Source organism: Hyperolius riggenbachi, chromosome 2 (genome assembly GCF_040937935.1).
Source record: "Hyperolius riggenbachi isolate aHypRig1 chromosome 2, aHypRig1.pri, whole genome shotgun sequence".
Taxonomy (NCBI): Eukaryota; Metazoa; Chordata; class Amphibia; order Anura; family Hyperoliidae; genus Hyperolius; species Hyperolius riggenbachi.
In genome coordinates, this window is record NC_090647.1 from 463,461,827 (window position 1) to 463,484,855 (window position 23,029).

Consider the following 23,029-nt stretch of genomic DNA (forward strand, 5'->3'; position numbering starts at 1 on the left):
ACCCAAACCAAACTTTTTTTTTAATTGAAAATATTTAGTTGCACCACTCTGACACATACAAAGATAAATAAACACTCCTTCAAACCTATGAGCATTTCAGTGCATGCTTTTCACCCTTCTCTTTTCATAACTAGGGTTATACTGGGGGCAGCCATTAGCAAATCCTCCATTGCTGGACACCACAGTTTGCCGGATTTTGTCCGGCAATTTGAAAGGAAGGGAGGGGTTCCTACAATAAATGTAAAATATTTTATATTTGTCATCATGCAACCGAAAAAAGGCTGCTATTTATTATTATAATTTAGAAAATATTTTTTTTTTCTGAAATCTTGTATTTTTAATTTGGGTCCACTTTAAGGTTAGTCGTGGGGGAAAAAGGGTAAAGGTTAGCCGTGGGGGAAGAAGGGTAAAGGTTAGCCGTGGGAGAGGAAGGGTTAAGGTTAGCCATGGGGGTAGAAGGATTAAGGTTAGCCGTGGGGGTAGAAGGATTAAGGTTAGCCGTAGGGGAAGAAGGGTTAAGGTTAGCCGTGGGGGAGGAAGGGTTAAGGTTAGTCGTGGGGGAAGAAGGGTAAAGGTTAGCCGTTGGGGAAGAAGGGTAAAGGTTAGCCGTGGGGGAGGAAGGGTTAAGGTTAGCCGTGGGGGAGGAAGGGTTAAGGTTAGTCGTGGGGGAAGAAGGGTAAAGGTTAGCCGTTGGGGAAGAAGGGTAAAGGTTAGCCGTGGGGGAGGAAGGGTTAAGGTTAGCCGTGGGGGAGGAAGGGTTAAGGTTAGCCGTGGGGGTGGAAGGATTAAGGTTAGCCGTGGGGGAGGAAGGGTTAAGGTTAGCCGTGGGGGATGAAGGGTTAAGGTTAGCTGTGGTGGAGGAAGGGTTAAGGTTAGCCGTGGGGGAGCAGGGGCAAACCCAGGATTTTCAAGGGGGGGATTCCTGAAAGTTCTCCCTCAGCCATGCACAATATAGTATAATAATATGGTAGGACATCATGCTGGGTACACATAATGCAACTTCTCGTCCTACCGACCAACAATGGGATCAGTCAGGAGTAGTTTGGATACAGATAATAATGAGGACAGCTGACATTGGTAATGAAGGGGAAAGTGAAGCATTCACACAGCAGGGGCACAGGGCTGTGCTCATACCTGACTCTGTTAAGATCCCTAGAACTGCTCCATGCTCTCCACACATGCTGCTGCTCCATGCTCTGCACACATGCTGCTGCATCATGTTCTGTACACACGCTGCTGCTCCATGCTCTGTACACGCGCTGCTGCTCCATGCTCTGTACACACGCTGCTGCTCCATGCTCTGTGCACACGCTGCTGCTCCATGCTCTGTACACACGCTGCTGCTCCATGCTCTGTACACACACTGCTGCTACATTTAAAGTTAGCTGTACCAGGGAAAGAGAGGGAGCAGTGCAGTGAGCAGCAGGATGCCTGCACATATTCTGGTGTCTCAACTTGTGCCTGTCCCCAGATACTGCACCGGTCTGAGGGGGGATTCTGGGCAGCTGTAATCCCCCCTGCGTTGGCCTATGGGGAGGAAGGGTTAAGGTTAGCTGTGGTGGAGGAAGGGTTAAGGTTAGCCATGGGTGTAGAAGGGTTAAGGTTAAACATGGGGCAGGCATCGGTAGTGGGAGGGTTCAATGTGAGAATAGGCTTAGATTTAGCTATAGTAAAATACTGGCATTTAGTACCCATATTTTAAGATCGTCTTTACAATTTAATAGTAGAATATTGGTACATTTACCAATATTCTACTATCAGGTTTCCTGGGTGCCCAAATTTCCAGGCACCATTTTTTGATGTACTGTTCTTCCAGCTCCCATAGTCCATTAGTTCCCTTGTTATATGTCTACTCCCCTCTGTTCTGCTGTTGTCAGACTGGTAAATATGGCTCAGTCGAGACTACTGCTCATGCGCGGCCCTGCCCACTTGCCTCCTTGTAGCAAGGAAAGGGACCGCTTCAACCATCGCCATTCAAACCATGGGAGCAGGAATCTAGGATCGCCAGGAACTTGAGCAAAAAAGAAAGAATTCCGCTGCACCAGGGCTGGGTAAAAAACGTTTCTTCAACTTTATTGATACATCAGTGAGCACAGAAAAGGCTAGCCTTTTCTGTGCTCACTGATGTATCAATAAAGTTGAAGAAACGTTTTTTACCCAGCCCTGGTGCAGCGGAATTCTTTCTTTTTTGCTCACTTGCCTCCTTGTTCGTGCTTCCACGGCTGGGAGCATTCTGTGTCTGCCCAATTACAAGCCTTATATAACTTTACAGGCAGCACAGGATGCTTCTGGCAGTGGGAGCACAATCAAAGAGGCGCTCAGCTGGGGTTTGCATATGTGCAGTAGTCTGTGACTACAGAGGCTGATAGTGGCAGAACGTACAGGACGGGACAGATTCCAAGGGAGATGATGGAATACAAGGGGCTGGCAGAAGCCCCAGTTAAGTATAAATCCTTTTATCCCCCTGTCTGAAGTTTACTTTAAGACCTTTTTTCCAAAAGCAGCTGAAGGCGGTGAATTCACCGCCTGTCGGGTGCTCCCATTCACTGACTGGACGCTTGCTAGTGCCTGGCACTAGCAGTGGACAGGGCCCCCATGAAGTACATCTGAGCACATCCTCAGACGTGGCATGAGATGGTTTTTGGCCACCGTGTAATGCTGAAGAATGTGAAACATGAAAAAAAACGATGTTACCAATTGCTGCCATTCGGCTCCATGTAATTGCAGCCAAATGGCGCCTGCGGTCAGCAGCAAGGAGGCTAAACTGCCTGAAAAGTGCGCAATTCTGTCTTCTGTGGAGAAGAGGCCTGAAGGACACCTGAAGTGAGAGGGATATGAAGAATGACATATTTCGTTTTAAAGAAAGCAAATTCCCTGGCTGTCCTGCTGATTCCGTTCCTCTAATACATTCAGCCATAGACCCTGAACAAGCAGATTGTAAAAGAAACTTACCTTGGCAGAGGGAGGCCTCTGGATCCTCCAGAGGCTTCACATGTCCTTCACCAGACCCCTCATGGATGCCGGGACCCCTGGAATGTCACAGCGATGCTCCTGTACGTGAGCAAGCACTGCCACACTGAGCCTGTGCAGTAGCACAGACCTGCTCGGGCTTCTGTGGAAACAGACAATGCACACTGCACAGGCACGAGCTGTTGACAAGGCTTTGTCAATGATTTTAGTGAGGACTCAGTGTTGGAAGGATCCCGTGGAGGACAGAGGAAGCCTCAGGATTATCCAGAGGCTTTCCTTTATTGAGGTGAGTTCCCATTTTGGCCACTTTTTTTTTCTTTCTTTTTTTGCTACTCCTTTCTAATTCCAGATATTGTAGATAAAAAATGCAAATCAAATATTTTGTAATGTTCTACCATTAAAACTTATAATCTTTTAAGAAATCTGATTAATCTTATTTCTTATCAAGATTAACAGTTTTTATCTAAATGTACTCAAGTCTTGTATTTATAATAATAATAATACATTTTACTAAGGTGCTGGCACATTCCAGCTGCACTCTGTTCCCTTGAGCTGCCGGTAATATCCCATATAAGATTTCCTGGACCGGTATATGCACAAAAAATGAAATGGAGCTCTGGACAAAAATTAACATGGTGCTCAACTGACCAATACCACCCCTTCCTGGAGTGCAGCATTAGGTGACTCCAATCCCTTTTCCAAGATAGCAGCATTAGGTGGCCCCTTTGTTCCCCCAGATAGTACTGTCCCATGAGGTAACCCAAATTCGCTCCGATACTACGGGTATTCTGCAGTGGAGCTAGGGAACCACTATTAACTTGTGGGGAAACTGAGGGGGGCAACAGCCAGCTCTGGGGCCCTGGGTAATAGTTCAGATTGCCCCTGTAGAAGTGTTGGGATTGCATCTACTTCTGTATAACTAAAAGGCAGTTGTAATGTGCATGGCATGGATGCAGAGCTGTCCACACATGACAACTGCCAACTATTGCATGCAGGGATGGAGGAGAGAGGCGAGGAGGCGCGACGGGTGCTCTGCAGCAGGCAGCAGTTTGTAGCTTGAATAAGGCTGTTCCCCGCTTGATCTGGTCAAACCCGCAGTCGGGAACCGTATACGCAGGCGTGCCGCGGGCCGGTTCCTGACAGTAATCGTAATGCGAAATTTTGGGGGAAAGCGTAATTAATTTAATAAGTTACTGTAAGCATTCGTAATTATGCGTGAATTTATGCGTAATTTACGTGTAATTCGTGCCGACTTTGGCGGTGAATAGCAAAGCACTCACAGTTGCAGTGGTTTGCAAAAGTATTTGGCCCCCTTGAAGTTTTCCACATTTTGTCATATTACTGCCACAAACATGAATCAATTTTATTGGAATTCCACGTGAAAGACCAACACAAAGTGGTGTACACTGGAGAAGTGGAACTAAAATCATACACGATTCCAAAATTTTTTTACAAATAAATAACTGCAAAGTGAGTTGTGCGTAATTATTCAGCACCCTTTGGTCTGAGTGCAGTCAGTTGCCCATAGACATTGCCTGATGAGTGCTAATGACTAAATAGAGTGCACTTGTGTGTAATTTAAAGTCAGTACAAATACAGCTGCTCTGTGACGGCCTCAGAGGTTGTAACTAAGAGAATATTAGGGGAGCAACAACACCATGAAGTCCAAAGAACACACCAGACAGGTCAGGGATAACGTTATTGAGAAATTTAAAGCAGGTTCAGGCTACAAAAAGATTTCCAGAGCCTTGAACATCCCACGGAGCACTGTTCAAGCGATCATTCAGAAATGGAAGGAGTATGGCACAATTGTAAACCTACCAAGACAAGGCCGTCCACCTAAACTCACAGGCCGAACAAGGATAGCGCGGATCAGAAATGCAGTCAAGAGGCCCATGGGGACTCAGGATGAGCTACAGAGATCTGCAGCTCAGGTGGGGGAATCTGTCCATAGGACAACTATTAGTCATGCACTGTACAAAGTTGGCCTTTATGGAAAAGTGGCAAGAAGAAAGCCATTGTTAAAAGAAAATCATGTATGATTTTCATTCCACTTCTCACGTGTACACCACTTTGTATTGGTATTTCACGTGGAATTCCAATAAAATTGATTCATGTTTGTGGCAGTAATATGACAAAATGTGGAAAACTTCAAGGGGGCCGAATACTTTTGCAAACCACTGTATTGATACAAGACTACTGCATATGTTAAGAAGAACAGTAGGTATAAGTAAAAAAAAATAGTTCAAAAAGACCTTGAAGTTTTTGAGAAAATTGATTTTAAAAAATACAAAGAAAAATGTTTTTTTAAACTGTCGCTTTTCTGAGTTTAAAACCCACTTTTCTTTGCATTTTTAAAATCGATTTTCTCAAAAACTACAAGGTTTTTATTTAATTTTTTTACTTGTACCCACTATTCTCCTTGAAGGACGTCTTTCGCCAATGAGAAAAAAAATAAAAAGTGGTTTATGCATAAATTATTAAACATCCTTCTAAAATAGTGTAAAAAGTTTTTTTTTTTAAATGAATGGTTTCATCAATACAACATGTAATGTAAACAGTGACGGATGACGGACTGTGATGCTAATCCATTTGTTAGGGGTGTTTTTTTTTTTTTACTTTCATTTCACAAATATAACTACTGCGTACCTAGTTTTCATTGGTGTAATCCATTGCTGGCAGGAATTGTTACAGCTGTTATAATAACGCCTCTCTATGTGTTTACATTGTTGCCTGGCAACCAGACTCCCGGTCTGTGCAGAGAGTCAGTCTGTGCAGAGAGTCGGTCTGTGCAGAGAGTCATCTGTTATCAGCTGCAGGGAGAATCAGCCAGAATCAGCCCCATCTACACCATACGATTCTTTGTCTGATTCGATTCAGTTCGATTTGATTCATTGATTCGATTTGATTCAATCTGACCTATCCGATTCATGATTCGATTAAATTTGAATCGAATCATGAATTGGACAGGTTGGGTTGAATCGAATCAATAAATCGAATCAAATTGAATCAAATCAGACAAAGAATCGTATGGTGTAGATGGGGCTGATTCTGGCTGATTCTCCCAGCAGCTGTTAACAGATGACTCTCTGCACAGACTGACTCTCTGCACAGACAGGGAGTCTGGTTGCCAGGCAACAATATAAACACATATGGAGCCATTATTATAACAGCTGTAATGCCGATTCCTGCCAGCAATGGATTACACCAATGAAAACTAGGTAGGCAGCAGTTTTATTTGTGAAATGAAAGTAAGAAAAAAAACACCCCTAACAAATGGATCAGCCTCACAGTCCATCCTTCACTGTTTACATTACATGTTGTATTGATGAAACCATTCATTTAAAAAAAAATAATTTTTACACTATTTTAGAAGAGAGTTTATGCATAAACCACTTTTTTATTTTTTTCCTCATTTGCGAAAGAGGTCCTTTAATATACGTAGCAAATATGGTAGCAATAGCATGTACAGAGGCTTAGCTATTCACCGCCAGAGTCAGCATGAAATTATGAGAAAATTATGTGTAAATTCATGCATAAATTCATGCGTAATTATGAATGATTATACAAAATCAATTGATTTAACAACTTGTAATTACGTATAGGTGTAATTGCGAAAATTTACACAAAATTTTGCATAATTGTAATTAGCTGATTAAGATGATCACTGAATTTTACTTGATGATGTGGGGTGGACAGGCAGAAGCACAGCACTGGACTCCAGTAGAGAGGTGAGAGCACAGCGTGTGCTGCGCTATGCTCTGCATTTACACACTAGGCTAGGGGAGTGCAGGAAGGGGGGTGGGGTGGGGGGGGGTGCAACAGGACGTCTTGCCTGGAGTGACAAAAGGGCTAGACAAGGCCCTGCCTATACCAAGGACTGGGGGTCCCACCTGGGCCCTGCTTCAGCTACTACATTTGGTATTCATTGGTGCTTCAGAGCAAATGATTGATCTTCACAACATGTGCTTTAAATAGTTGTAATCATCATCAGCATACTGTTCATCTCCCCCTGCTTGCAGCTTTTTCACATTGTGGCTGTTCTTGTAAACCAGAGATTTGCATGAGGGATCATGCAGGTATACATTCAACGCAGGAAGCCCCAGAATGAAATGTGTACTTTGTGACTACATCACTGATTGAGTGCTTGCATCATTACTCTATATGCAGCAGTCTGGCATCAAATCAGTTAATGCATTTCTCCAGGTCTCAAGGGGACTCCAAGGTCCTCACTTGTCTTAGTCAGTGTTGGAGGATGGGCACAGCATCCCGGCTTTGATGGCTGCCTGAAGGTAATCTCAAGGTCCCGGAAATGACTCTGCAGGAGCGTTACAGTGACTGTTGGTGGGCTGGTGCTATGACAATGATACAATGCACTGCTGGATCTAATCCAGGGGAGGACTGGCCAGGGGGGAAGGGGGGAGATTTCCCCCCAGGCTGCCTCTCATTTAATGATTTAGGGCTGGCACTGTGCCCGGTGAATTTAGGTTTTTGTATAAGGCAATGTGAAACACTAGGCTGAATGAGGAAAATAAACGCCCAATTACAGTGCAATTGCAGGGCGGGCAAGCTAGTAAATATACACAGCATGATACAGAGCAGAGGCTTGCCTGCAGGGTCCGTGGGAAAATATCTGTCTGGTCTCTCACCATTGTTAACTGCATGTGCACAGCTACATAAGATATTATCTAGGTTAACAAGTATTCGACAGTCCCTAGACTCCAGAAGGGCTGCTTGCAGACAGTCCCTAGACTCCAGAAGGGCTGCTTGCAGACTGTCCCTAAACTCCAGAAGGGCTGCTTGCAGACAGTCCCTAGACTCCAGAAGGGCTGCTTGCAGGACTTGTGTAAGAGGTAGAAACCCCGACTGTTGTAACTCAAAATGTATTATGTGCCCCCCCGGTGCCAGTGCATTTATAGTTTACCTGTCACACTGTCCCTTGAGTGTCCTTGCTGTATTTCCCACGTGAGTAATGACATATAGCACGTGGGGCACGTGTGTGATGTCATTTGGGCTGGGGCTGCCGTGAAAACGTGCCTCTAGTTTGTGTTTTCCCCCCAGGCCAAAAGGTCCCAGTCCTCCCCTGATCTAATCTCATGGACTGGGAATCCTTTTAATAGTTATGGAGGTGGTACAGACAGGGAAATGCAAGTGCAGAAATACCAGCAAGTCCTTGAGAGACACTTAGGCATGGAGCACACTTATTTGGTTCATTGACCAGCTCAGGAATCGCCTATTTTTTGCATTTGTTCACTTTTTTCCATGTTAAAAAATTACAATTGTCTGCTTTTTTCAGCACATTGCGCAAGTTTCCAATGCAATGCATTTTACCATAATCCCAAAAATCATGAACGGACACGAAAAAATTACATGTGGAAAACGCGGTCGCAGAGCTCCAGAAACCTGGAAAACACCTGCGGAATCTAAAGGAACAAGCGCATACCCTGCCTAAAAGTGAACGCCAGGATGGTATAAATGAAAACATCCTCCTAATGATATCAGTTACTCTTTGCATTGCTAGGACTTTTTTAAACTTAATTAAGTTTGGGGTTATATTAGGGTGGTGGGGTGTTAGGGGGCAATAGTATTTTATTTTAGGAAGGAATTATATAGCAGGGATGAGGAGGAAGCATGCTGCATTACAGTATGCCAACAGCTCCAACACTGAGCTAAACAAAGCCCCATTGTGCCTCTGCATGCCTCTCACCTGACGCCAGAAGCCAGTTAATAGATGTCCCAGGAAAAGACATCCTCTTTTTTTATATTAAAGAAAGCTTTATTAAAGCATAAAGAGAAAGTGGTTATACCAACAAACAAACAATGAACAGTACAATATTCATAGAAAAATAAAAAATAGGGAGAGCATATACATACTGCTTAAAGAGTAACTGTTAGGCATTATATGTGAAAGAAATTTTCTATTTTAGGCTGTTACATAGACAAAAAGGATGCTAATAAGGCAATGCAAATAGTTAAAATCATTCTTACTCTTTTTCCTAAGACAGTTTTCTTTCCCCATGCACACAGGACGCAAGGACGCAGAACAGAAATGACAGGCAGGCTCACCCACAAAATCCATGGACAAGTGGGTCCATGGTTCACTCGGGGTGGGCAAAGGCTGCAATGTTCCCACAGGTGCCAGACGGGAGGGTTTGCTTTTTGCACACACTGCACATTCTCTCACATACTCCTTGCAGTCAGTTGCCAATGAAGGCCACCAAGCACACCTAGCAACAAGGTCCTGTGTTCTGGAGGCCCCAGGATGTCCAGCATTCTTGTGAGAGTGGAACATCTGCAATATCTGGAGACGAAACGGCAATGGTACAAACATGACCCCTTCAGGCTTTCCCTCAGGGACATCCTGCTGGAAGGGACTTAGGGCCCTTTTCCACTAGCAGTCGCTAGGGTTCGCGCTGAACGCTAGCGATTGCTGAATCGCAATTCCGCTGTTTTCCCAACGTTTGCGGCCGCGATTTTGCTATGCTATGCACTGCATAGCAAAATCGCGGCAAAAGTCGCTCCGCGGCGCGATCGCGATCAAGTAAAAAACGAATCGCGGTAGTGGAAATGACCTACCGCGATTCCTATGTTAAAAAGCAAACCGTAGCGATTGTAAAATCGCTAGCGGTTTGCGGTTTTGCGATTCAGCTAGCGCAAACGCGCTAGTGGAAAAGGTAAAAAGTCTCCATCCAGTTCTTCCAAGTCTCTGTGGCTGCCAATACCACTCTCTGTGGGATAATAGTCTCTGGGTCTGAGGGCTGTGCTGTCTCTGGCTCAAAGCATCTGGATAAAGCATCTGCTTTAATGTTTTTACTACCCCGGGTATACGTAATTACAAATCTGAATCTCGAGAAAAACAGTGACCACCGAGCCTGACGGGGAATCTCTTAGCCCCCTCAATGTATTCCAAATTACTGTGATCAGTGTAAACTGTAATCGTATGTTCTGCTCCCTCTAGCCAATGATGCCATTCTTCAAAGGCCAATTTAATGGCTAGGAGCTCCCTGTTGCCTATATCGTAGTTTTTCTCTGCTGGTGAAAACCACGAGAAAAATAGGCACACGGGTGTAATCTTCCCTGCAACCCAGAACGCTGAGACAACACAGCCCCTACCCCAACCTCTGAGGCATCCACCTCTACGATAAAGGGATAGGAGGTGTCGACGTGTCTCAAAATGGGTGCAGAACAAAACAATTCTTTCAGAGTGGAGAAAGCAGCCAGAGCTTCGGGGCCCCAGTGGTTGGTATCTTCCCCTTTCTTTGTGAGACTGGTGAGGGGTGTAATGACTGTGGAGTACCCCTTTATGAACCTTCTATAGTAATTTGCGAACCCCAAGAATCTCTGGAGAGCCTTCAGTCCTACTGGCTGAGGCCACTCCAGGACAGCCGAGACTTTGGCAGGGTCCATAGAAAGGCCCGAGGTAGAAACTATGTACCCCAGAAAGGCGACAGATGTTACCTCAAAAATGCATTTCTCCAACTTAGCATAAAGCATGTTCTGTCTTAGCTTGTGCAGCACAAATCTGACATGAGCCCTGTGCTCTGAGAGGTTAGCTGAGAAGATTAGTATATCATCTAGATATACGAGGACAAATTTACCCAAAACCTCCCTGAACACCTCATTAATGAGTTCCTGAAAGACGGCCGGAGCGTTACACAACCCGAAGGGCATCACCAGGTACTCATAATGCCCATCGGGTGTGTTAAAGGCCGTCTTCCACTCATCGCCCTCTCTGATCCGCACCAGGTTGTATGCACCCCGCAAATCCAATTTTGAGAAAATCTTAGCGTTGATGACCTGAGTAAATAAATCGTCTATCAAAGGTAATGGATAGCGATTTTTTACTGTGATTTTATTCAGACCCCGATAATCAATGCATAGCCGAAGGCCTCCGTCTTTTTTCTTGACAAAAAAGAAACCTGCTCCAGCCGGTGACCGGGAAGGGCGAATGAACCCCTTAGCTAAGTTCTCGCGGATGTATTCCTGCATGGCCAACTTTTCCGGCCCAGACAAATTGTAGAGGTGACCTCTAGGGGGTATACAACCAGACCGGAGGTCAATGGGACAATCGAAAGGGCGATGTGGAGGAAGTTTATCGGCTGATTTAGGACAAAACACGTCTGAAAATTCAGTATACTGATCTGGTACTCCCTCCATGTGAATCTTGGTCTGGCCCAAGGTTACCTTCCCTAAACAATGATGAAAGCAATGGGACGACCAGCTTGTTAGCTGACCAGAGGCCCAATCAATCAGAGGGGAGTGACGTTGTAACCAGGGCATGCCAAGAATGATCGTGGAGGTAGTCATGTGTAACACAAAAAAATGCAAATTCTCCCTATGCAGCACCCCTATAGTGACTCCCACCTCTGGAGTCTGCGACAGAGGGCTGTTACCTTGCAGAGGGGAATCATCCACTGCCGTAACCTGAATAGGTGGTTTTACCGGGGTGAGCGGAATACCCAATTTTTTTGCAAATTCGTAATCCATAAAATTAGCCGCTGAGCCTGAGTCAATGAAGGCCTCAGTGACTTCAAATTTATCTTCCCATAAAATAGTACAAGGAAGAAGCAGCCGTTTCTCATCTAGGGGTAAAAATTGCACGCCTAGGGTATTACCCCCAACTACTCCTAGGCAGTAGCGTTTCCCGATTTCTTAGGGCAATTCTATACTCTATGACCCCCCTCTGCACAATAAAGACAAAGCTGCTCTGCTATCCTGCGTTTCCGCTCCACTTGAGACAATTTTGACCGACCAATCTGCATTGGTTCAGGTGGCGGCGAAACGGGAGGAGGTGGAGTCACAGGGGGCGCAGCGTGGCATACCATTCTCACATAGTTTCTACCCCGGGTCTGTCTCTGATAGCGCAGCCGGCAATCTATTCTGATGGCAGATGAAATGGCCTCATCGATGGACTTAGGTTCAGGCTGACTTAACATAAGATCAGAGACCTCATCTGACAACCCTGATAAGAAACAATCTAAAGGGGCAAAGGTATCCCACCTGGCCGATACTGACCACCTCCTAAATTCAGCAGCATACTCTTCAACCGGACTCTTGCCTTGACGTAACAGTTTGAGCTTCCGTTCAGAAGTCGAGGCAATGTCTGGATCATCGTAAATTATAGCCATGGCTTTAAAAAATTCTTCTATAGAGGTTAGGGCCAAGTCTCCATCGGGCAGACTGTACGCCAAGGTCTGAGAATCACCTGATAACAAAGTTTTAATAAATGTAACCCTTTGGGCCATAGTTCCTGAAGAATTAGGTCTCAACTCAAAGTATGATAACACTCTACTCCTAAAATTTCGGAAGTCAGATCTGTGACCGGAAAATTTTTCAGGTACAGGCATACGTATGTCTGTGCTAGGAGGAGATCGCACTTCATCCACAGCCGTCTGGAGGGTTTGTATAGACCCGGACAAATCGTTAATTAACGCCCGGTGAGTGCGTCCATTTGCATTTGGTCTGTCGTTCTGTAACGATCGGTGTAACACAGAGAGGATCTGATTATCGGTGATCTGCAGTATCACCGAGAATACAGATATATACCTGATTATTGATGATCTGCAGTATCACCGATAATCAGATATATCTCTAACCTCTGGACACCTGAGTAATATGAGTGTTTTGTGCAACAGTAATACTTTGAGGAGAGCACCCGTATAGAGGGTGCAAGGCAGTAAGAGATACTGCCCAAAGAACAGGCTCCCTTCAATGGCCTGAGGTTCCCCAAGAGGAGGAGTCAGGCTGAGAGTGGGAAGGACCAGAGTGTGAGTGACACCAATGGAGGAGTGTCACTGACAGATCTGTGAACTATCTCTAAACAGAGGAGATAGTTCTCGAGGTCGGGTAAGCCAGGTCGGCAACAGACAGACAGGTCAGATACAGAGACAAGAGACTGATTCGGAATCCTAAGGCAAGCAAGGTTTGGCAACGGAGAATCAGATATAGTAAAGTACCAAATCAGAGATCAGAAGAGTGGTCAGGAAAGCAGAAGGTCATAACAAATAATCAAACAATGCCTAGACTTAGGTGTGAGCTCCTTGATCATCAACTCCCCGGAACTAGTCTGAATAAGACAAGATGGTAACGCGAATTCCTAGTCTTGGGTGTGAGTTCCGTAGTCATCAACACCCTGGAACTAGTCTGAAGGATAACAGATAATATACAGTATTCCTAGTCTGAGGTGTGAGGTCCGTGATCATCAACACCCTGGAACTGGTCTAGAGCAAAACACAGATGAAATACAGTATTCCTAATCTGGGGTGTGAGGTCCGTGATCATCAACACCCTGGAACTGGTCTAGAGAATAACACAGATTCTGACAAAAGGACTGAGTGCTTCCACGTAGTGATCGCAACGACAGACACCAGAGAAATTACCAGCACCCAGTATATATACTATAGCGCTCTCCAGCGCCTCCCCTAAGTGCTGGACCAATGAGAACTGATACAATTGTCAGCTGACCGGCTTGGTCAGCTGACTCCCTTCTGGCTGTCATAAAAGCTCTGCCTCTCAGCGCGCGCGTCCTTCTGCACCTGTGTGGACTATCAGTCCCAGCCACACCAGACATGTGTTGTAACCCATCCGCTGTGCTGGACGCGGAAACCAGCCGCACCGCTATCAGAGCATGCGGCGGTTTCTCAGCGTTCAGCCATACCGACAGATGTAGGCCTATGCGTGCAAACCGCCGCGTCGGACGCGGAATCCGCCGCCTTGTTCTCAGGACATGCGGCGGTTTCTCCGCGTTCAGTCATGCTAGCAGATGCAGGCCCATGCGCGCAACCTGCCGCGTTGGACGCGGAATCAGCCGCCTTGCTCTGAGCACCCGCGGCGGCTTTTCCGCATTTTCTCACAGTTCTGATGCTGTGAAACTGTTAAAGGACACACCAAGCCTTTTCAGTTCTGCTGAGTAGATTTTTAGTCCGGAGGTTCACTTTAACAGCTGTGTCTTTAACAATATTAGATTTGACTACCTTAGAAATTGAGGCCCATGAAACTGACCAGTCTGATAAAGAAGTATGAATTCTCAATTCACGTTCCCAAGCTCTCCCAAATAGTATGTAACGATTGGTGTCAGCACGCAGAGAGAATCTGATTATTGGTGATCTGCAGTATCACCAAGAATGCAGATATATACCTGATTATTGATGATCTGCAGAATCACCGATAATACAGATATATCGCTAACCTCTGGACACCTATAGATATGTGAGTGTTTGGTGTAACAGTAGTACTTTGAGTAATGCACCTGCTGAGCAGGTGATCATAGGCAGTAAAGGAATACTGCTCTTGAGGGCACAGGAACCGTCCAGCAGCCTGAGACTCTCCAAGGGGTGGAGTCAGGCTGGATATAGGAAGGACCAGAGAGTGAGTGACACCTGAAGGTGGATGTCACTATCTGATCTGGAGACTATCTCTTAAGAGGAGAGATAGCTCTCGAGGTCGGGCACGCCTGGTCGGCAACACACGGACAGATAAAGTACAAAGACAGAAGGCTGATTCGGTATCCAAGGCAAGCAGGGTCTGACAACGGAATATCAGATATGCGAGGTACCGAATCAGAGATCAAAGGGATAGTCAGGAAAGCAGTAAGTCATAACAGATATCAACAATGCCTAGTCTGGGTGTGAGGTCCTTGGTCTCTACACCCTGGAACTAGTCTGATGAATAAAAGATGGATAACACAAGTTCCCTAGTCTGGGTGTGAGGTCCGTGGTCTTTACACCCTGGAACTAGTCTGAAGTATAACAGATGGATAACACAAGTTCCCTAGTCTGGGTGTGAGGTCCGTGGTCTCTACACCCTGGAACTAGTCTGAAGTATAACAGATGGATAACACAAGTTCCCTAGTCTGGGTGTGAGGTCCGTGGTCTCTACTCCCTGGAACTAGTCTGAAGAATAAACAGAATAACAGTACAAGTAATCTGGCTCAGTGTACATTCCCAGGTCCACCTGGTTCAAACACACTGTTGGATCTGACTAAGGTCTGAGTGCTTCCACGTAGTGTTCGCAACGTCAGACAACTTGAGACTGGCCAGCAGTAACTATATATTGAGTAGTGCTCTCCAGCACCACCCCTAATTGATCAACCAATAGTATCCTGCTCTGGAGTCAGCTGATTGGCGTGATCAGCTGATCTCTCCCTGCCCAGTATAAGAGTTCTGCCTCTCAGCGCGCGCGAGTGTATTCCTAAGCCTGTGTGCACTAACAGACTCAGCCACACCAGACACATGCTGCCGCGTGCAAACCGCCGCGCTGGACGCGGAACCAGCCGCCTTACTGTTGTTGCATGCGGCGGCTTTTCCGCGTTCTGCCCTGTTACCAGATGCACACTTCCGCGTGCAAACCGCCGCATTGAACGCGGAATTCGCCGCCTCCTCAGCAGCACACGCGGCGGCTTTTCCGCGTTCTCTCACAGAGTAATGCATAGAGTAGTGAAATAAGATCCTTACTTCTTGAAGACCCAAAATAAAGAGATTTAAAGGTTTTAGTTTAATATTGGGAGGGGAAGGGAATTGGGAACAATTTTTTTTTTTTGTAATTTGACAATACCGCAATGTTTCGGGGGGGGGGGGAGGGGGGGGGGGGTTTGCATCTCTACCAAATCTGAAGACTGAAAAATAAATAACTTTTCCTCCCAACCAAAATGTATTAGCTGAGGTTAACCCCCGTTCTCTTCACCAGGAAGATACCTGAGGGCTATTAAAAGCAGGGGTGAATCGAGGGTTCCCCAAAAAGGATAACCTAGAGGAAGGAGGGGATATCAAATCAAATTGAGGGGCTATAGACACCCAGAGTTTAGCTAGGGATGATACTATCCTGTTTTTGTGAGTAAGGCAGGGCCTGGCCGAGGCAGAGGCGAGAGAGGCTCCAGCCTCAGGGCGCAGTGTAGGAGGGGGCACACAACTCACTCAGCTATCATTCCCCTATTGTGCTTGAAGCAGAGAAAAATAAGAAAAGGTGATACATGACAGTGACTGCAAGCCAGATAATTAGAGATTAAGGTGTTGAGGGCCCTGGGGCACCTCTTACTCTAGACAATGTGGAAAAGAACAACCGCCACTCAAACCGATCATTTACTGCAAATTACAAAACTTTATTGTGGAGAGAGAAAAAAATCGTAGAAACCACCCTATTAAAACAAAGAACCCCCATATAATGGGGGTTCTTTGTTTTAATAGGGTGGTTTCTACGATTTTTTCTCTCTCCACAATAAAGTTTTGTAATTTGCAGTAAATGATCGGTTTGAGTGGCGGTTGTTCTTTTCCACATTGTCTACTGTTTGTGTCAACCTGCCTTCCCCTAAGCATTAGGGTGATCTTTGCAGTAAGGCCTGTGCACCGGTTTTCCTTAATATGCACCTCTTACTCTAATAGCAATCAGTGTGTGATGGCTGGGGTGGGAGGGATGGAGGGGCGCACTGCTGTGTCTCAGCCTTGGGTGCTGGAAGACCTTGTCCCAGCTCAAGGGATGTTATGTCACGACCAGTTACCACTGTGATTAAAGAGGGCAAATAAAAATGAAAAATAGACGATGCTTCAAAATGATACCATAGAGGAGGAGTAGATTCTAGGCCCCAATCCAATATCTGTCCCAGTTTAGCTGCCAAGTAATAGTGCCATAGACAGTGGCGTAGCAATAGGGGTTTCAGAGGTAGCGACCACATCGGGGGCCCTTGGGCCAGAGGGGCCCCATGGGGCTCTTCCTCAACCAAAGTATTAACTATTTATTGGTCCTGTGGTGGTTATAATAACTTCTATAGATGCTTTGAATACTAGTAATCATTAACAAACTGTTCCCCATCTCCTGCTTGCACCTCTAATACTGTGGATGACCTTGACAGGTTTTGTTGCGCCGTATCAAGTGTTACATATAGAGTGCTTGGGGGGGGCCATGTAAAACTCGCACCGGGGCCCATAGCTCCATAGCTACGCCACTGGAAATCAGATCAGACCTGTTGGAAATAATCTATTTGACCTATTTGACAGGAAATTTTATGGTGTGTATCAGGCATAAGATACACAAGGGACAGATTTGTACTGCAGCTGCAGAAGGGAGAACTTAGACAGGAGAGTCAGAATAGGGTGTATAGAAGGTGATCACAGAGAAGATGATAGAGAAGTAGGAATATCAAGGAAAAGAGACTTGGGGACCTTAGGACACATACCAGCCACATATGACCCATATGATTTAACCACTTCCCCACAGCTCATTGGCGGTGGAAAGCAGCTGCATGTGCACGTGTACATGTGCGCCCCTCGTGGGTATTTTCCGATCATCTTGCCTGCACGGCGAAACATCCCTTTTGCACTGAAAATAGCAAAAACAGGACAATTTAAAACATCAGTTTTGCAGGAACTAGCAGCCCTAGTTCAGCCTCCCATTGTTTTATTGCATATGATACCAAATGTTCCTGCTATACTCACCGACCTCCTCCTAGGTGTTCTCCTCGCAATGCTGTCCGGCATTCGTCTCACGCGCGGGCTCGCATGACTAGTAGGCATTTTGTTCTTTTAGCCCATGGCGCTATGACGTTGAGCGTGACGCAGAATATACGTGAGTGTTCCCAACCACTGTTTCGGTGTGAATGGCCCATACGCATGCACCTACACGCAGTAGCTAATGCGGATTACTGTACGCATATGCAGCCTCCTCAATTGGTGCCAAAGTGGCCTATCTAAGTTTCGCTCAGCCAGCATACCAGTGCTTCACATTGGTAGTATTGTCTCGCACTCAGTAATGGATCAAACCCATAGTCTTTAAGGGGAGTGCGACAGCTGAAAAAAGGATGACACCATCTATGCAGTATTCAACAAGGAAGAAAGCTGGCACATCCAAAATCAATCTTTATTGGTTCCATGTAAAATTATGGCCAACGTTTCGGAGCCACGTAGGACCCCTTTATCAAGGCGATATTTGCTCTGAGTCAAAGATCTGTCTGTTGCTGTGCAAAAGATTCTGCATAGGAAGTTTGGAGTCTGGCTCCTCTTAACACTCGCTGTCAGCGACGTGTATCCATCTGGGGTCCGCAGCAGCAGCAATGCCTTGCACAGCAGCAGACAGATCTTTGACTCAGAGCAAATATCGCCTTGATAAAGGGGTCCTACGTGGCTCCGAAACGTTGGCCATAATTTTACATGGAACCAATAAAGATTGATTTTGGATGTGACAGCATACCAGTGCTGTCTGTTTGTGTGGCTTGCTAGCAGTATACCTTGTTGCTCTGCCCGCCTTATCTCCTGTCTGATATCTCGTTATTGACCTTGGCTTGTTCCTGACCACAATAGTACTCCATCTGCCCCGACCTACTGCCTGTTTCTCCGTTTATGATTGTACTCCGCCTGTCTCGACTCCTTGGCCTGATTAACGACTAAGATTGTACTCTGCCCTGATTCCAGTTTGTCTGACAACCCTTCTGCCTGCTGATTCTGTATTACACCTTGTTCATCGTTCTCCACAACGCAGCGTCTTCTGTTCTCTCTTGCTACTGGTGGGGCAATCCTGAGAGTCGTGACCTGGTGGCTACCAGGCAGCAAAGAAGTCCATAAGGATAGTGGTCCATCATCCCTTGTGGGGTGCTATGGGGAAGACCTGTAGCCACTTAGACTCCACGCCTTGGGAGAGCCCACACCAACCACAAGTAGCAAGTCAACAGGATGTAACAGTTCCTTATTTAGCAATGTACGGTGTTTTGTGCATTGCAAGTCTATACTTTTTTCAATAGATATATTGAAAGTACCTGGCTGGATGGGTCTTGTAGTTTCATTCTCTGTTAAGACAACAGCACAGTTTCACTGGACAGAAAGCTGTCAAGACTTGTATCTCTACCCCATCATCATGTAGTTTGAGCACAAATGACACCATCTAGTTTTGAAGTTGATATCAACATAAAGCACTATCAAAATTTTTGATGACCAGACATGTTGTAGTGAGATAGATCACTATCAGGGGCTCCTGGTGTCCCTGTCTCGTTTTTGTTTCTTCTGGAAGGTCGTTCCAACTCCACTGGTCCACACACAACTGTCATAGCCAAATGTGCTCGCAGTAATCAGTCTCCCCCACATGGTGAGCAGCCAGAAAGGATTGTGGTTCCAGCAGTGGAGCATAATGGATCATGCAGCACGTGAGGCTATTTACACGTATTTTTGATGAAATCACATACATTGTAACCAAAGGTAATAAAAAGAATTTAAGGCTCCTTAAATGATTTCTCAATCGTTTGGTACAAGGAGTGAAAAGTCAGGACAATTATTATTATTTTTTTTTAATTATTGGACTTGTAGTTTTTGAGAAAATTGATTTAAAAAAATTCAAAGAAAAAATGGCTTTTAAAGTTGTATAAGCAGGTACAGAAGGCAGAGGTGACACAGAGAGGGACACTGAAGGTACAAGGGGGCACAGAGGAGGTACAGTGGACAGAGATAGCACATTGTTCCGACTTAAGAACAGATTCAGGTTAAGAACGAACCTACAGTCCCTATCTCGTTCGTTAACCGGGGACTACCTGTAGATAAATACTACTTCTACTTACATAATAGATGTATTGTGCTATCCACGTATGATCCCTGTGAATTTTATAAAGGGAAAGCAGAAAATCCTATTCTAGGCAGTGGCCATCTTGCTAACCTAATGCTGACATCATATCCTCCCTGACTCTTGTTTCCCCCCCTCCCTTCTCTTGCTCATTGTGTATTCATTAGCTGCCCTCCTCCCAGAGTCTTCAGACACTCCCACTGAGGTGTATACTAACAACTGCTGTAAGGAGGCGCGGAGGAGCAGCCGCCTCTGCTCAGCGTGAGGCGGCTGTTCCCACTAAAGGCATGGCGGAATGCGGAGAAACCGCCGCATCTGACGCGACGGTTAGTGCACGCGATCCTTTCGCCACTGGGTCCCAGCGCGGGGAGGCCGCCGCCCGTACGGCTAGCGGTGCGGCCAACCCCGCGCATGGGGGACCGGAGGGATTGCTGCACAGTGGTGTGGCTGGGACACATAGTCCCTCCAGGTTTAGAGTGACGCGCGCGCGCGCACTCAGGCAGGGAAGATATGACAGCCAGAAGTGAGTCAGCTGACCAGGTTGGTCAGCTGACTCTGGCTCTACTCCTCATTGGTCAAGCACTTAGGGAGGTGCTGGAGAGATGCATGTGTATATATACTGCTAGCTGGTCATTTCCCTGGTGTCTGGCGTTGCAAACACATACGTGGGAGCACTCAGACCTGTAGTCAGATCCTTAAGTGTGCCGGGACCAGCTGGAGCTGTAATCCTACACTTAGCTAGATTCTGTTGATAGCTAAAGTACTAGTTTGATTGTGATTATCTGTTATGACTTTTGCCTGCCTGACTATCCTCCTGAACTCTGATCTTGTACCTTGATATTTCTGATACTCTGTTGCCGAACCCCGGCTCGTCCTTAGACTCTGCTTCTGCCTCCTGATCTTGTACCTCGATATTTCTGATACCCTGTTGCCGAACCCTGCCTGTACTTTAGACTCCGCCTTCGCCTACTGTATTTGTACCTTATCTGTCCGTGTGTTAACGACCTGGCTTGTTCGACCTCGAGAACCGACCTTACTATTGGAGGCGGTTCCCCGTCCTGTTAGTGACACTTCCTCCAGAGTGTCACTTTCAGACTATCCTTCCTACTGTCAGCCTGACTCTTCCCGCCTTGGAGGGTTCAGGTCTTCGGGAAGCAATCCGTGCAGTACTCCTTACTGCACTGAGGCCTAGTCCTCTAAGTGTTACTGTGACACCCAAACACTACACTCTACTCAGGTGAACAGAGGTTAGCTGGTATATCGGATTATCGGTGATACTGCAGATCACTTATAATCTGGTATACATCTGTATTCCCCGTGATACTGCAGATCACCGGTAATCCGATCCTCTCTGTGCTTCACCGATCGTTACAGAACGCCAGACCAAAAGACAGATGGACGCACGCGCTGACCCTCTGAATGTGCTTGCCACTTCGGTGGATAACATCCATCAAGCACTGGGCCAGCACGAAGCATTATTTTATGCCCTATCAGGCTCTGTGCGGACCCTCCAGACGTCAGTTAATTCGGTGCGAACCCCTCCTAGTCATGACATACGAATGTCCGTACCTGATAAATTTTCCGGCCACAAGTCTGACTTTCGGAATTTTAAGAGTAGAGTGTTATCTTATTTCGAGTTGAGACTCCGATCCTCGGGAACTGAGACCCAACGGGTCACATTTATTAAGACCTTGCTAACTGGTGACTCTCAGACCTGGGCGTACAATTTGCCTGCCGGTGACTTAGCCCTTACCTCGGTAGAGGAATTTTTTAAAGCCATGGCAGTAATTTACGACGACCCTGACCTTGCTGCGACCTCTGAGCGGAAGCTTAAGCTTTTACGGCAAGGCAGGGGTCCAGTCGAGGATTACGTGGCCGAATTTCGTAGGTGGTCAGTTACGGCCAGGTTTGGCACTTATGCCCTGTTAGATTACTTCCTGTCTGGGTTGTCGGATGAGGTCTCTGACTTAATGTTAAGCCAACCCGAGCCCAAGACAGTCGACGAGGCCATCTCACCGGCCATTCGAATCGACTGTAGGCTACGCCATCAGAGACAGACTAGGGGCAGTCAGCGTGTTAGGTTGACTTCTTACGCAGTGCCTCCCGCTGCACCCCTAGTAACTCTGTCTCCTTCTGTCTCATCATCTCCGGTCTTGCCTCCACCTGAGCCGATGCAGATCGGTCGGTCTAAGCTGACACAAGTGGAGAGAAGACGGAGAATGTCGGAACAACTATGTTTATACTGTGGTGAAGGGGGGCATAGGGTACGAGACTGTCCCATTAAGCCAAATAAAAATAAGCCGGGAAACGCTACCGCCTAGGAGTGGTAAGGGGTGACACCCTAGGCGCCCAGCTCACACCCCTAAAAGAAAAACGATTGCTCCTCCCCTGTACGATTACATGGCGGGACAAATCTGTAGCCACGGAGGCCTTTATTGATTCAGGCTCCGCGGCTAATTTTATGAGTTCCGAGTTCGCAGAGAAGTTGGGCATTCCTCTCACCCCAGTAAATCCACCTATCCAGGTTACTGCCGTGGACGACTCCCCGTTACAAAGGCACCGTCCGCTGTCTCAGACACCAGAGGTGGAAGTCATTACTGGGGTACTGCATAGGGAGAGTTTAAGTTTTTTTGTGTTACATATGACCACCTCCACAATTGTCCTAGGTATGCCCTGGCTGCAGCTTCATTCGCCACAGATTAATTGGGCTACAGGACAATTAACCAGTTGGTCAGACTTCTGTTCCCAACAGTGCCTAGGGAAGGTGATATTAGGTCAGACCAAGGTTCATGTGGAGGGTGTTCCCGAGCAATACTCCGAATTCTCGGATGTATTCTGTCCCAAGGCTGCTGATAGGTTACCTCCTCATCGCCCTTTCGATTGCCCCATCGATCTCCGTGTCGGTTGTATGCCCCCTAGGGGTCACCTGTATAATTTGTCTGGACCAGAGAAAGTGGCTATGCAGGAGTACATCCGTGACAATCTAGCCAAGGGGTTCATTCGCCCCTCCCGGTTGCCTGTGGGGGCCGGTTTCTTTTTTGTTAAGAAAAAAGACGGAGGTCTTCGACCTTGCATCGATTACCGGGGCCTAAATAAAATCACGGTGAAGAATCGTTATCCGTTGCCATTAATAGACGATTTATTCACGCAGATCACAGACGCTAAGATCTTCTCAAAATTAGATCTGAGGGGTGCATACAACCTGATCCGCATTAGAAAGGGCGATGAATGGAAGACGGCCTTCAACACACCCGACGGGCATTACGAGTACTTAGTGATGCCCTTCGGGTTGTGCAATGCACCAGCCGTCTTCCAGGAATTAATCAACGAGGTATTCAGGGAGGTGTTGAGTAGATTTGTGCTTGTATACCTTGACGATATACTGATCTACTCCAACAACCTCTCCGAGCACAGGGTCCATGTCAAATTTGTGCTAAACAAACTGAGACAAAATATGCTGTACGTCAAGTTGGAAAAGTGTATTTTTGAGGTTACATCTGTCGCCTTTCTGGGGTACATAATCTCC

At 46.3% G+C, this 23,029-nt stretch overlaps 1 protein-coding gene across 1 annotated transcript in view; it reads right to left on the reverse strand.

The window, feature by feature from the left end:
• NSRP1 (nuclear speckle splicing regulatory protein 1) overlaps positions 1 to 23,029 on the reverse strand; it is a 58,705-nt gene that overhangs the window by 30,452 nt on the left and 5,224 nt on the right. The gene's annotated exons all lie outside the window — the stretch shown is intronic.